At 43.0% G+C, this 17,004-nt stretch overlaps 1 protein-coding gene across 2 annotated transcripts in view; it reads right to left on the reverse strand.

The window, feature by feature from the left end:
- Positions 1-17,004, reverse strand: part of USP6NL (USP6 N-terminal like) — a 259,616-nt gene that overhangs the window by 101,814 nt on the left and 140,798 nt on the right. The gene's annotated exons all lie outside the window — the stretch shown is intronic.

Below are 17,004 nucleotides of genomic sequence, written 5' to 3' on the forward strand. Positions count from 1 at the left end.
AAAATGCTGCCCCCCCCCCCAAATCTTAGTGCCCTAGGCGACCACCTAGGTCGCCTAAATGGAAGCGCTGGCCCCGGGTGAATGCACAAAACAAACTTAACTCAAATTACTGCAAGATTTCCTGCACGCGATCACAACAGCACAGAAAAGCATTGTAAGATTTTGTGCAGTAAGAGAGTCCCAACAATTTTTAAAAGCAAAATACAGATGGCATAAATAGAAAGTAAGCCATCTAAATCAACATGGATTAACCTAGCTTTAAAAATATAGTCAAATGCTTATTATAATACATAAAAAAAAGTTATTTTCTGCCGTGAAAAAAAGCCAGTGAAATAGAATTTAAAGTCATTGTCCTACAGGATTTCTAGATGTACAGTGAACAGTTTCAAATAAGTTAATTAAATCCTTTCACCCAAATGTCTCTAATGAATAGCTCTATCTTATAAATATGGGCCCAGCAAGCCTTAGACCATATGGTTTTCAATCAATGCCATATGGTTTTCAATCAATGCCAGTCCTGTTTAGTAAATTGTATGAGTCTACCACTTTCAGCTAAAGGACCTGAAAATGGTTTTTATTTTTTTATATTTTACTCAATTTCTTGACATAGTTGGACTCAAACAATCTTTGAGCTAGAGCAGGGGTAGGCAACCTCTGGCACGCATGCCAAAGGCAGCATGCTAGCTGATTTTCAGTGGCACTCACACTGCCCGGGTCCTGGCCACTGGTCCAGGGGGCTCTGAATTTTAATTTAATTTTAAATGAAGTTTTTTAAACATTTTGAAAACCTTGTTTACTTTACATACAACAATAATTTAGTTATATGTTATAGACTTATAGAAAGAGACCTTCTAAAAATGTCAAAATGTATTACTGGCACGCGAAACCTTGAATTAGAGTGAATAAATGAAGACTCGGCACACCACTTCTGAAAGGTTGCCGACCTACCCTGAGCTAGAGGCAGAAGCTTCAATATTTCAGTTACCCAGTAAACTCATTCAGATTGGTGGGAAAAGCACACGCAGTGCTTTTAGTAGGTATCTAACTATAAAGAGAACTCTTATTTCTCACCCTAATTCTAAAAGGCAGCTTGAAATCATATGAACTCTAACTGAAAATTTACCACCAAGGGCTCTTTCAGGCTCTCCTAGCTATTTACATTTTGAGACTCAAAATTTAGCCCTTGTCCTTGCTACCATGAAACAAGGTTCATGGACCTTGCTACCAAATTGCATTTCCTTCTCATGTGTATATTATCTTCAGCCTTTGTGGAACTCTAGCAGCTGATCTGTAGTATTAACAGAATTCCCTTATCTTGTTTTAGAGCTTGGATAAACAACAACAAGGTAAACACCAAGGAAAGTAATTGCTTGAAGCTGGCCAAAGGCTTTGCAGGAGAAATGTCTAGGTATATGAAATCCTCAAAAAACACCGGAGCAAAATTAATAAGGTCACTTATGTGCAATTGTACCCGAGAACAGCTCTGGACTCCCAAGCAACACTAACCTTTGAACACAGAGGGTAAGAGCTGAGCTGTCATGCCAAAACCCTCAGTGCTTGTAGAGCAACAGACTAAAAAAAGGGGTCTTTATATGATTCACTATTTTAGATACCACTTATACTGTAGGGAAAAAGAGACCTAGTTGAAAGGGTACTAATGTTTAAGTTGAATATATCAGAAAACATCCTATTCTTTTGCCCACCTAGTGGTCTAAGTAGGGGTCCATTACATGCCAGCATAACAGAGCTTCTCCAAGTTGCACAAGGGCTAAAATAGGGTTCTCAAACTAGGCAAGGGTCACGAGCCCGGCCAGGTGCAGGGACTGTCAGCCACAAGCCCGTTACATTATATTACAATTAAATTAAATTCCCTCATTTTTAATTTATAAGGGGGGTTTCACTTAGAGGCTTGCTGTGTGGAAAGCGTCACCAGTACAAAAAGTTTGAGAATCACTGGGCTAAAGGGACCCCCTACCAGAGCCAGAAGGAAATTGCAAAGGTAGTTTAAAGCCTCCTTCCACCTCTTCATTGCTCCTGCAGTCAGCAGAGAACTGAAGGAACACAGAGTCCAGCACAATGTGAGTACATGATGTACGGTCACATTCACTTCATTAAAAAAAAAACGCTGGCATTTAAAATCCGAGGTCTACATTTGAGCTGAATATTGATGAAAAAAAATACTTTATTATTAGAGTTTGCCCCAGGCAACACCTTCTATAGAATTCCCATGTTTAGGTCACATGGCTTCCAGCACACATACTGGAAGTTAATCAGAAAAACAGGACAGTTAATCTTTTGAACAATATACCTACAGTAGAACAATAGGATCAATTAACTTAATAACATTTTAAAGGGATCTGAATGCCTTTCTGAAAAGAAACAGCAAGGTAACAACTTCTAACCTGTTGAAAAGCTGCTAGACTATCACAAGGCTGACTTATATGACAGAATAATGGTGCATATAAAGTAACAAGTTTTTCTTTACACAGTAAAAGCTGTTTTATCCAGATGGGGGTGCCCGTAAGTGAAAAATGCTGGTTAACTAAGAGGGAAGGAGTTTGGGTGCGAGGCTGGGGCGTGGATTCTGGGAGGGAGTTTGGGTGTGAGAGGCGGCTTGGGACAGCGGGTTGGGTCACAGGAGCGGGTGTGGGGTGCTGGATCTGGGGGGTGCTCACCTTGGGTGGCTCGCTGCAAGCGGTGACCTGTCCTGGATGCTCCTAGGCGGAGGCCCAGCAGGCAGCTCAGTGTGCTGCCCCCACCCGCAGGCATCGCCCCCACAGCTCCCATTGGCTGCAATTGGGAGCGTTTGGGGTGGAGGCAGCATGCAGAGCCGCTTGCTGCGCCTCCGCCTAGAAGCAGCCAGGACAGGTCACCACTTGCAGGGAGCTGCCAAAGGTGAGCGCTCCCCAGATCCAGCACCCCAACCCACTGCCCCGCAACCCATCCTGCACCCAAACTCCCTCCCAGAGCCCACACTCTGCACCCCCTCCCATGCCCAAACCCCCTGCCAACTGGACTATAAACTGAAATTTCAATGAAGATCAGAAATGCCATTTTACGGAGTTTTCCAGTTGGTGAAGTGACAGACAAAACAGCTTTTATTGTATATCAATTAAACCATATTAAAGTAGACCCTCAATTATACTGAATATCTCCTAAAATTAAACTACCTTGAATAAAAATTGTAATAAATAAATACAACTTCACTCAAAAAAAGTGTTGGCAGTTCTTCAATCACCACCTTCATTCCCCCCACCCCCATCCGTGACAACTCTCACGTGTCTTGTTCAGTTATTGGCACCATCTGCCTGCACCTGGAGATCTGGCTTCATTTGCGTTTTATGAATATACAGTAGCTGCATTCTGCATGACCTTATGGATTATGCAAGCAACTAGTTCCAAATACAAAGATGCCTTTTCTCAGTGCCAAGGCATATCACCATCAGTAGCAAACAGGACAGTGTTCTAAAGTCTCCATATTTCTACGTATCTCATGTAAGACACACAACTATTATACCACCAAGCCAGTCTGGTTTGGCAACTTAACTTTTCATTTTGTGGTTTGTTGTGGAAGCTAGTTTACTCTGTACTGCATGTGTTCTACACTGTCCTAACCTTCGTCTAGCACACCGAGTAACTCTAATTTTGGTTCCACCTATAGAAATGCAGCAACTGACTTACTAAGGAACTGCGATATGTAAACTTTATACAAAACTGCAGTGATTATCCATATAAAAGGAAGACAGTCAGCTGGGTCTGCTGAATAGACACAAGAAGGCTCCTCTCTCGTGAGGTGTCTCTCTCTCTATCTTTTCTCTATAATAGATTAGTTTAGATCAGGGGTCCCCAAACTGTGAGGCGTGCCCCTAGAAGGGGTGAAGAGGAATGTCCGGGGGAGCATGGAAGGCATGAGCCAGCTTCCATAGGGCAGGGAGGGAGTGCCACCCAGCCCCTCCCTGCCCCCAGTCATGTCCTCGACTCCTGGCCCAGTCCCCAGCCAGAGCACAGCTCCGCTCCTGGCCTCATGTCAGCCCCCAGCCTTGGCCGCTGCTCCGTTCCCAGTGCAGGGCTGAGGCTCAGGGTAAGGCCAGGAGTGGAGACGCACCTAGCCGTGGGCCTGGCTGCCGGTCTCCACCACAGCCCGGCTGTGGCTCCGCTCCTGTCCCCAGCCTCGGCCCCCTTAGCCTTGTCCACATTCCTCCTCCCTCCCTTGCCCCCTCCAGAGCTGCAGCCCCACTCCAGGCCCTACCTTGGGCGGAGGTGGATGTGACCCTCAAAAGTCTGGGGACCGCTAGTTTAAATAAACTGATGAACAAATTAATCCTTTAATGATGGGCTTGAACAATAACATACCTAGAACCTCGATAGCACGTTGGAACACTGAAGCTCTGTACAAATGCTAAAAAATCCTCATGACTGCTCTCAGATATAATTCCCATTTGACAGATGGGAAACTAAAATAGAGAAGTTGAATGACTTGCCTAAAGCTGCAAAATGAATCAGTGGATTGGAACTCAGGAGTTCATAGCTGCTGGACCTACATTCAAGTCCACTACATCACACTGCCCATGCACACATGCCAGCAAACAGATGTTCAAGTCTACACAGCTGATGAGATCCCTCATCCCTTATGATATAAAAAAAAGTGAACTCCCCTTTTCTCAATATGTTTTGTAAGAAATGGGACTAATAAACTTGAATTTAAGAAGCCATTTGTAAGGATCAGAGATAAGGAAATAATTAGTGGTCATAACTGAACCTAATTTTATTACTCCCTTCTTTTTTGTATATAATTTGTGGCGTTATCTGTCAAAGCTGTTTAAAGCTGCATTTTTCTATTTTTAGATCAGTGCACATTGTCCAGTAATAATGTGAATTCATAAATTAAATATGATCTTCCATCTATTTTCTACCTTGTGAAAAAACTTTAAACAGTTATTTTAATATGGATATATGGGGAGGAAGAGACAGGCTTTAATATAAACACCTTCAACACATGCTACTTGATATTCAAAGAGGGAGCCAGAGAGAAAATCTTTAGCCATGACAAATTTAACACACATCTAAAATAAGAATCTAATAGCAGCAAAAACTTAATAGTCTTTTATTCTCTGTAAAAAGGATTCAACTGCACTGTACAGTCAGCTTAAATGGGCAGAAATTAAAAGTCATTACATTTTGATGTGTTTTTTGTCCAAACATACACTAAGAGAAGGGCCTGGTGTACTGGTCTAGGCATACGCCTGGGACCCACGAACTCCAGAGCTCTAATCTTGGCTCTGTAGCAAGGGCCAAGTCACTTATTCCCATCTATAAAACTGGAATACTCCCATCTCCCTGCCTCACAAAAACACTGAGGATTAGTCAGTCTTTGCAGAGCTGTGCACATGAAAAATACTATATCACACCAAAGAAACAATATTTATTTTTGAACAATACAAGAGTTTTACTGGCAAATGCACATTTCTATTCAATTTGAAGTGATGAATGAATTTATATCTTTCAATTTCTTATGGCCTCTAAGGGGCTAGAGAAGGGTTTCATACATCTTTCGACATAGAGAGACCCTCACATTACTCATAAGTTGACTAATATAAAATTGTGTGCAGCTTTCATAACACTTTACAACATTATAACCACAGATATATGTGTTTGGCCATTACTACAATAAACTGTGTATAGTAATTAGCAAGCTCCAGTATCAATGACTGAAGTAAAAACTGTTGCTGTCCCAAAACAAAAGGAAAGAGTATGAATTCTCAGACTATAACTGAATACAACCTACTACTTCTCTATTGCAAACTCATAGACAGCTCCACTGTTACGGTTTAAAGCACAGTGTAAACAACGTACTTGTATATATTTATTTTTATTCTGAATAATCATCATAATACAGACGACTTCACCCCATCCAGTCATCAGGTTTGTCTGATCTTTCAAATTTAATAGTGTTTGTTTAACCCTAAAGGACCAAATTCACCACTGGCACAGGCCAAGACACAATTTGGCTCAAAGTATGTATTTTGGAAATAGATGTTTTTCTGTAGTTTATAACTTTGATTTTCAGCGTTCCCTATTTAAGCATTCCCTATCTCAATATGGAGGGATGGTTAGTGGTCTAAACATCAGTTTTGAAATGCCTGTACTCCCTAGAACAATCAAGTTGAATCCTGAGAGAATAAATTCAGTTCTTCGTATTTCTAAAACAGAAACTATGTACCATATACAGAAGGTCTTTCAGAAACAGTCTAAAAAACCCAAGATCTTGTCAACCATGCATGGATATTGAAGTTCCTATAGCAATTTAGATAAGAGTAAAGATGTGATCTGGTGTTCCTGGCCAGCGTTCCCAACCACCTTTCTTCTACCCCCACACTGTGCGCCATTTGGTTTTACTGTAGCCCCCCTCTCCCAGACATGACTGCATTTCAGTATGCTATACATCAGTGACGTTTATAAAGAGCTTTGGGGTCCTTCAGAATGAAAGATGATGTATAACTCCAATTATTGCTACAATTTTATTCCTAAACTGAAGTATTCAAAATGTTATCATTCATTACATTTTTAAAGCCAATTCCTTTATTATTGATTTGGCTACAGGGTACTCATTCAGGAAACAGTGCAACAGCTAGACAGAATGGTCTTCTATGAAGAAATGGTTACTCACTGTAACTGGTTCTTCGAGAAGTGATGCAAATGTGTACTCCACTTAAGTGTGTGTGCACCCAGCGCACTGGAGCCAGAAAATTTTGCCTAGCTGTACCGATAGTGGGGCGGCACTCAGGTCTTGTGGCCATAGCCCCTCTCCTGGCTATATGAGAAGGGGCAGCCCCAATCCTGCTCAGTTCCTTCCAATCAAATGCCAGAGACTAGGCTCCAATGCACAGGGAACGGAGGGTGGGTTGTGGGTCTGCATCATATCTCCAAGAACCACAGTTACAGTAAGTAACCGTTTCTTCTGCTTCGAGTTGATGGTCCCTAGACCAAAAATTTGAACACCTCGGCACTTCTGGTAAACGGCCACTGGCACTATGCACTTAGTCAATACTCTTGGGGCTGATGAGAGACCAAATGACAGCGCCGTGAATTGGAAATGAAGCTGGCCCAGCACAAAATGATGGAAGCGCCTGTGCCCTGAGGAAATGGAAATATGCATCCTTTAAGTCAAGGGCGGTGTACCAACCTCCAGGATGGGAATAACGGAGGCCAGAGAGACCATGCAAAACTAACTTCTTGGGAGGTAGGCCAGTCTTCGCTTACAGATAGCCCCACAGCTAAACAAAACACTCACCAGCAACTACTCACACCACATCAGAGAAACACTAACCCAGGAACCAATCCCTGTAATAAACCTCGTTGCCTACTCTGTCCCCATCTCTACTCTAGTGACACCATCAGAGGACCCAACTACATCAGTCACACCATCAGGGATTCATTCACCTGCACATCTACTAATGTTATATATGCCAGCAATGCCCCTCTACCATGTACATTGGACAAACCAGACAGTCTGTACTTAAAAGAATAAATAGACACAAATCCGACATCAGGAATGGTAACATGCAAAAGCCAGTAGGAGAACACTTCAATCTTCCTGGACATTCTATAACAGATTAAAAATAGCCATACCTGAACAAAAAAACTTCAGAAACAGACTTCAGAAACAGACTTCAAAGAGAAACAGCAGAACTAAAATTAATTTGCAAATTTAACACCATTAATTTGGACTTGAATAGGGACTGGGAGTGGCTGGCTCACTACAAAAGCAGCTTTGCCTCTCCTGGAATTGATACCTCCTCATCAATTATTGGGAGTGGACTATATCCACCTTGATTGAATTAGCCCAGTCAACACTGGCTCTCCACTTGTGAGGTAACTGCCTTCTCTTCATGTGTCAATATATTTATGCCTGTATCTATAATTTTTACTCGACACATCTGAAGAAGTGGGTTTTTCACCCATGAAAGCTTATGCCCAAATAAATGTCTTTAAGGTGCCACTGGACTCCTTGTTGTTTTTAACTTCTTGAGAGACTTGTTGAGGTGACGCAGGTTCAGAATGGGTCTGAGGCCCCCTTTTGCTTTTGGGATTAGGAAATAGTGGGAGTAGAAACCTTTCCCCTTCAAGTCTGGAGGGAACTCCCTTACTGCCCCCAGGCATAGGAGGTTCTAGACCTCTTGAACGACAAGTTGCTCATAAGAAGGGTCCCTGAAGGAGGACGGGAAAGGGGGTGGTAGAGAAGGTTGGCCACAAACTGCAGGGTGCAGACCGAAGCTTTTAGGTTAAGCACCCAATGGTCCGAGGTCAGCCACAACCAGGCCGACCAGAAAGGGCGCAGGTAGTTGAGGAAAGACCAGGGGGGTGGATCCTGGGAAGTGACTGGAGCATGTCCTCAAAATGCCTGCTTCTGGTTTTCTTGGCCTCTGGAAGAACCAGGCTGTGCAGAGGAACGGGAAGACGAAGGGTAATACCATTTAAATCCTTTGTCTCTGTCCTCCTTCCTGTGGAGCTGGACCAGGGGACACCCCAGGACCTCGAGAGAGGTGGGGCACAGAACAGCTTTCTAGCTGAGGAGTGTGTAGGCCCAAAGAATGATGGGTGGCATGGTAGTCTTAAGGACATTAAGTCATGCATCAGTCAGCTCCGAAAAGAGCCCTGCTTCTTCAGACGGAAGGTACTGAAGGTTAGTCTGCATCCCCTGGGACAGCCCGGAGGACTGTAACCAGAAGCTGTGCCTCATGACCAACGCAGAGGCGACTACCCTGACCACCGAGTCCATAGCATCCCAGGCCATCTGGAGAGTGACTCTCACCATCACTTTGCCCTCTTCCACTAAGGTGGCAAACTCCTGGGCCCGGTCTTGTGGGAGGCCCTCCTTGAACTTGCTGATCGAGACCCACAGGTTAAAGTTCTACCTGCCTAGCAATGCCTGATGGTTAGACACCCGAAATTTCAGGCTGGCTGTCAAATTTTCCTGCCAAACAAGTCCAGCCTCTTGGCATCTTTATTTTTCGGTGTGCCACTCACCTAGCCCTGCCTGTCCCTTTCGTTGATGGCAGGTATGACCATGGACTCCACTGGAGGATGGGTATACAGGTACACAAATCCCTTCGCTAGGACATAATACTTCTTTTCCACCTCCTTCAAGTTGTTGTGGGGAGGTGAACTGCTTGTTTGCAAGGAGCCCTCCACGGCTTTGGCAGGAGACAATGAAAACAACTGCAGGAAGAGGGGCAGCTCCCCCCTGCTCATCTGGGGACTGATCCTTGGGCATCAGGGCCTGCTGTGTCGCCCCCACATCGTATCCAGGACCGTGCTCCGATGCCAGTGCATGCTATGCTAGGGGAGCTTGTCTGATGCGGCCTGGGAAGAATAGTGGGAGTATGGGACTGGCATAACAGGTACACCCCACAGGTTCCAGTACTGCCACCGAATGGGCCACAGCCCCTGCCTCCAAGCTGCCACCATAGAAGCTGCGCCAGTCTCACAGGCTGGTGGCAATTTGCCTTTTATAGGTGAGGAGTTGAACTTTCCTTAAGACTTGGACCATTGCCCTTCCAGTGACCAGGACGGAGCTGTAGATGCCTGAGTCTGCCGACTGACCTTTATCGGTGACTGGTAAAGAGAGGGCCAGAACTGGTGTCTGCCCAAAGAGCACTACTGGGGAGGCAGAGACTCATGCCACAAATGGCAACAATCCTGCACCGGAGGGATTGATACCTGGGAGACTGTGTAGGAGATGGTGACCTGTGGCGTGGTGATCTCTGGTGGGAGACCCGACCGTACTGTGGGTACAGGGATCGGCGTCGTGACTCAGGCGTCCTGTGCCTGGTAGGTGGAGACCTTGGTGTCAGGGACCTGTGTCTTCTAACGGGGGACCAAGGCTGCAGTGATGGGGACCAGCACCTGTGGTCCAAGGATCAGGGACACTCCACTGCTTTAGATGGCGGTACCATAACCGGCTTGCTTATAAATGCAGCGGCCTTAGCCAGGGCCGTCAAATGGCTTGGCCTCTGCGGTGCCGGAGAGCCTACTTGCTCTTTGGTCAGTGGGCCCGCTTCAGGCACAAATGACTCTGCTAGGGGCCAGGACCCCCTGCCACTCCCAGAAGTTGGAGGTGGGTCCCTGGCTGGACTAGGGGGCTCGAAACTCTATTCTTCTGCGGTGCTCTTGGGCTCATTGACATCAGACGCTTCTTAGGCATCATGGAGGGGGAATGGTGCCGGGTGGATTCTGGTGCCGGCAGTGTGTTCTAAGCCAATGCCAAAGTACCGGGCGTGGGAGTTCGATCGAGAGGTCTCCGAGGTAGGACGAACCACAGCCTCCATGAGGGCCCTCAAGCAGATATCCTGTTCCTTTTGAGTTTGAGGGTGAATGTTTTTGCAGATCCTGCACTCGTCCTTTCTGTGGAACTCCCCCCAAATACTCTAAACAGCTCTCATGATGGTCACTAATGGGACTCCAACTCCTAAACTACTATTCTAACCCTTAGACTATTAAGTTAAGTACCTATCAATTAAAAATAAAGGAGACAGAACAATGAACTGTAAGAACTGCTAACGTTCTTGCAATGCAAGACAAGGCACTCTAACCATCATGGGTGGTAAGAAGTAACCAAGAGGTCGTATGGTTGGCAGCACCTAGCATACCAACGTATGAGCATGGCACTCAAGAGGGTGCTACTGCTGACCCTATAGATACCACTAAGGCAAAAATCTCTAATGACTGTGCATGTGGACGCGCACACACCTAAAATGGAATCAACATGAGCAAGCACTTGAAGAAGAACATTAATCTTTTGGACTGAAATTTTGAGGTCTGTGCAGAGACCTAGAGCAGGAGGTTCAATTCTGACCACCACATTAACAAAAAGAATGTCAAAGTGAGGGAATTCACAAGCAACCAATATGATCATGAAGTAAATTTTCAGAGAGTTGAATATGCATAGATTTGATAAGAGATTAGAAGCAGCAGCAATATAAGTCTGCAAATATTTGATGGATGGAAAAACAAAGGTGGATATGGAGTTATTTAGTGTGGTATATGAGGGTACAGCCAGAGCCGGCGCTTACATTTAGGCGGCCTAGGCAATCGCCTGGGGCGCCAGGATTATTGGGCGGCGGCATTTTGCCCGGGGGGGTGGGGGTGCAGGAGGCGGCTCCAGTGGACCTGCCGCAGTCGTGCCTGCGGAGGGTCCCCTGGTCCAGCGGCTCCAGTGGAGCTGCCGCAGGCATTCCTGCAGACGGTCCGCTGCTCCTGCTCTCCGGTGGACCTCCCGCAGGCACAGCTGAGGCAGCTCCACCGGAGCCGTGGACCAGCAGACCCTCTCCTCAGGCACGACTGCGGCAGGTCCACCGGAGCCACGGGACCAGCGCATGGGGCGGCGAAATGGCCATGCGCCTAGGGCACTAAAAACACTAGCGCCGGTCCTGGGTACAGCTAGCATATATATGATGATAAAACAATTTAAATATATGAGGAAAAACATCCTAAGAGTGAGTTGTTATTGGGCTGTGGTACAGCTAGCCAAAGAGAAAGAGCAGAATTTCAGCTTTTAGGACTTTTACATCTTGGCTGGACAAAATATTAGTAATTATACTTTAGGGGGAAATTTCTGCATTGGCACACACATTGACTAAATGATCTAATAGATCTTTTTCTCTTTTGATTCTATGACACACAAAAGTTGTCAAGAGAGTGATATTTAGTATAAAAATACTATGATATTTAGCAGTAGGATACATTCTAGTTTTGTGTTTGCAAACATGTCACCCTTTCATAACAGCTTTCAAAATACAATGTGAAATGAGGCAACAACAAAATATTCTAGAGCAGCTGAACTCCATTAAAGAATCAACTGACATTGTCATACCCAAGGTAACTAAAACTAATAGTGTAAATCAGAGTTTATAATATCAAATCTTACTTGGGATAAGTTTTGATATTTATCACTGCATTAAATTATCGTAAACAGAATGTGTCAGAAAACAGACCTCTAAAATGAACCAGAAGATACCAATTACTTTTACAAAAGGGAATAAAACAACATATTAATTTTACATTTGTTCAGACTCATCTTTAAATTCTTCTACCCTTATACAGAGTACATCTAAATATTAATTTTGTTTGTGTCCCTTTCCCTCATTCGTCCCCTCGCCTTTTTTTTTTTTTTTTTTTTTTTTTTTTTAAGTCTAGTGATGAGTTCAGGACAAAAACCAAGATATCCTTTTGTTTAACAAAACTAATTGGGAGGTGTGTAAGGAGGTAGCTTTGTGTATGTTTATGGAGAATGCCTCCCAAGCATAATGGGTAACATGGATCAGTGCTGTGCACACCCACCTTCAAGTCTCTCCTCAAAACTCTTTGTTGCCATGACACCTACACAAAACTTGACAACAGTTAGACTGCTGGTGTGTATGACCATTGCTTATTAACCATATGGCTTTGTATTGTCATATCTGTATCCATCTGCTGTCTCAGACATTATGGAAAGAGAAGAGTGAAGAAATGGTACACAAAGTTATTGAGGATACCATAAGAGGAACATAAGAAAAATCCATCCTGAGAGACAGATATTCCTTCTCAGTAAGAGGGACAGATAACTAGGGCCCTACCAAATTCACAGCCATGAAAAATGTGTCAGACCATGAAATCTGGTCTCCCCCACCGATGAAATTTGGTCTTGTGTGTGTTTTTACCCTATACTATACAGATTTAACGGGGGGAGACCAGCGTTTCTCAAATTAGGGGTCCTGACAGAAAAGGGAGTTGCAGGGGGTCACAAGGTTATTTTAGGGGGTCAAGGTATTATCACTCTCACTTGTGTGCTGACTTGAGTGCTGACCAGCATATCAGACCATGCTACCCTTACTTCTGCACTGTTGCTGCAGTGGCTCAGCTTTCAGAGCTTGGCTCCTGGCCAGCAGCCACCACTCTCCCGCTGCTCAGCTCTGAAGGCAGCTCCGCTGCCATCAGCACCGCAGAAATAAGAGTAGCAGTACCGCAACCACCCCCTCCCACACACATACACAATAACTTTGCAACCTCCCTCAACTTCTTTTTGGTCAGTACCCCTACAATTACAACACTGTGAAGTTTCAGATTTAAATAGCTGAAATCATGAAGTTTAACCCTTTTTAAAATCTGATGACTGTGAAATTGACCAAAATGGACCATGAATTTGGACCAGATAACAGTAGAAAGAGGTGGAACAATGTCCTGAATGCCATCCTTCTGATCCTGAAGCAACTGGACTCAGAGAGACTAGCTATCATCCAGAAGACGGTTAGGAACAGACTCAAACGTGACAAAAAAGGAGCTTTTGGAGGGATAATAGTGACCATTAAAAAATTCTCCAAAGTAGCCAGAACTAGTACCCACCTTGCAGCACCACTTCTCACCACATTTCAGTCTACAACAAAATGCTGATTTCAGAAATGGGTGCAATACTATTGCAAAGGAAAGACGTGTGGCATATGCATTCAGAAGCTTCAAACACAGAAGCCCAAACAAATTGTTTATGAAAATGGAAAGATGTGTGATGCAGCTGCCATTATTGTATAAGAATGTGGATGTAGAGATCAAAGCTCATCCTCCATTTTGGAGAGCAGGTTCCTGTACTATAAGAGGCCTGGCTGAAGTTTACAGCACATGCACTATTGCTGTATTATGCAATATTTAAATACAAATAATTGGTTATTAAAATACAAATTATTCATACCTTAACACCATCAACACACTCAGTGGTTTGCACTATTTGAAAAGGCCCTGAATGCCATTATTCTGTACGCTCCTGAGTTCTGAATTCAGTCAGACTTGCTACTTAATTTTTAAACAGGAATCATAATTAAGACAAAATGATACAGATGGTTTCTTGACCTGAAGCTTGTATATCTTCAAGAGTATTTGTGTATTATATTGTTAGCTATGTTTTGTAAACCTTCTAAAATATGCAATACATTTTTTAAAACCGCTGAATGCCTTTGAAATCACCAAAAGATCTTTTCTTGTGCCAGTAAAATGAAACTTGAAATTTATTTTGACTTTCCATTACTAACCTAAGAAAAAACTTCCACTATGCTCATTTAAAAAAAAAAAAGCTTGACTACACAATAGGTTATACAGGCCAAAAGGTTAATTGGAGCTGAATTTGCTTTTTAACAGCACTTCCTCAACAATTCCACCAGTTCTGATTAGCAATGCATAATATCAGAGAGTAGAATCAGTCTAGGGAAATGCATCACACATTATAAGGCAGAATTCATGGTATACTATGTAAGGTTGTGTTACAACTTTGATGATAATTCCCTATTCTCAGGAGTAAAAAAAACTTCATAAGAAAATACAATCTCTGCCAATCAAACTCCCATATACCAGGGCTCAATCCCAAAGAGAATTTACAAAAATAAATTTTGAGCTCTGAATTTGTTTGAGGGTCTGCCTGTGGCGGAGACTACTAGGATCTCCCCAGAGAAGGGGGAGTCAAGTCACCATCTTGACTGACAGGCCTGACCCTTCCTTACATGCAGATGAGGAGGAGGAAAACTCTGACAGCAAGCCTGGATGCAAGACAGAAATACCAATAATGTAACAATATTTGAATCCGTAATTAACCTTTGTACAGAACAAACATTTCACTGATTTTTTTTTTTTTTTTTTTTTTTTAGTACAGAGGCACAATTTGGTGCCACTTGAGTTCATTAATGCCTGGCTTGGCCCAGGAATTGAAGGATATTGATTATGCCTCACCATAAACTATTCTCCAAAAACCTTACTTAATGTTAATACAGCTTTGCTAATACACCAAATTAATACAACTTTGGTGTATATTTTTTTCTATTTCTACCTCCAAGATCAATTAAAGTTACAGTACTTCCATTTTTAATATTACTCGATGCAAAGCTTCAGCAGCCTAGTTTCCATCTTCAGTTTATATTCCCTTATAAAACCCTACTACTTTTATATGCCTCCCTATAACACACAAACATGTTTGACATCCAAATTCAAGACAGTGAGACTAGTTGTATGAATAAGGGTTTGCAGGACCCAGGTCTATGACTGCTTTTAGAAGCCATGGTGTTATTCTGAGCTATGCAGAAAAGTGATCTTGGGAATGTATAAATGATGTAGTGACGGTATTAAAAGGAACTAATGTTTTAGGGACTAAAGACAATATTCCAATAAAGCCAATGCATAAATACACTGAAATAAAAAGAAGAAAAAAACATTATGCTTATCAAAATGCTTCCTACTAAAGTTAGATAGATTAAAAAAACAATGCCCTCATGTGGAGGTATTTAATGGCGTATCTAACAGTTCTTGATTGAAATCAATTTTTTTGCTTCATTTTCGTTTTTGCCGCCTGCTGCAAAAATGCATTAGGCAACTAATAAAAATTCAAAACACTTAAAGAATACAGTTTGATAGAAAAAAAATGGGTACATATCAGTCTCTCAGTGAGAGAAAAAGTACTGATCTCTGCTGCCTGATGTATGCCCCAGGCAAAGCAATAATCTCCAGCATTAGCAAACTATTCTGAAACATGTTCAGTATTTTAACAGACTCTTAGGATAAAGAGAATAAAACTATGAGCCAAAAGCTCAGCTGTTGTAAATCGGGTCAGCTCCACTGAAATCAATACTTGAACTAAATAGAGCTGCCTCAATATACGAAAGCTGAGACTACACATCCTTCATAGACAGTAGAGCTATAGATAAAGGAGACAAAGATATACACAACTCTGCAGTGGATAATATAGATCTCAATAGCTGGTTAAACAAAGGAAATACAGATGTAGAATTTGAGACCTATTGCTTAATCACTGTATACCTGATGAGCAACTAAAGTAATTAGCTCTGATTGGTGCCAAATGAAGTATCCAAGCATACTGCAGATGACTGAGGCTGCTTAATCTTGCAAGGGAATGTCTTTCAGTGATTTGGTAGGTGAGCTAATATCTTTTATTGGATCAATTTGTGAGGGTGAGACAGACAAGCCTTTCAAACTGACACAGAGCTCTTCTTCGGGTCATATTTCAGTGATTTGGTGATTTCCTTATGGAGGAGTGTGAAGGCTCTGGCTGCATGTTGCCAGGGGCATGCCTGATTGGAGAAATAAGCAAGGGAGTGTGCTTTTTGCTGTCCTGACTTATCTACAGGTCATGCCCCTTCCACCCTAGGAAGTTGTGAGGTTGCTGTATTCATATTAATCTTCAATTCTTCCTCCAATGCTGAATAGTTTGAAGATTAGGAAATAGAGGTGTCACCTGATGCAAATACCACTGATCTTCAGGGCCACCAAATGCTGCCTCTCCGACATCTATCCTATGTTGTGGAAACATGCACAAGCTTTAGAAAGATGTAGTTTCACACAAGACATGCAAATATAGGACATCTACGCACCTTTGAAAACCCCAGCCCAAGGCACTGAAGTAAGTATATAAGCAGGAAAAATTATACAAGGTGTTACACACACCTATCAGATGTGGAAGAGGTAGTATAAACCTTAACTATAGGTATACCTGGCAGTCCACTATAATGTGAGCAATAGTAGGGGCTCATGTAAAGACTATACTAAAATGCATTTGCACAAGGAGGCAGAGTTGGGGTTGTGTGTTCCACTTTAATTTTGGCATTTCTTAACTCTGAATGCTTAACTTTGCGATCTTAACATTGCAGTTATATTTTAAAAACTACAATAAGGCAAACAGAACTTCAGCTAGCTAATAACAAGATGATGTGTTCAAATTCACACAAAAAAGATATTAATTAGAAAGAGTTAAGACAGAAGACATACTTCACTGGGGGCCACTGTTTCTGGCCTCGTAGCTCATATTGCCTGTGTGTCTGCGTATACGGTGTGAACCAGAATCTCTGAGGGTTGTAATATCTGCCGTGTTGTTTCTTGTCCTAGATTAATAGATGCACACGGACTTCAAAGTCACCCTCGAATCCTTGAGGGTGTGCAGAGACTTGTCCATTTTGGCCACGCAAAATCTGGACCCTT

This window comes from Chelonoidis abingdonii, chromosome 1 (assembly GCF_003597395.2).
Source record: "Chelonoidis abingdonii isolate Lonesome George chromosome 1, CheloAbing_2.0, whole genome shotgun sequence".
NCBI lineage: Eukaryota > Metazoa > Chordata > Testudines > Testudinidae > Chelonoidis > Chelonoidis abingdonii.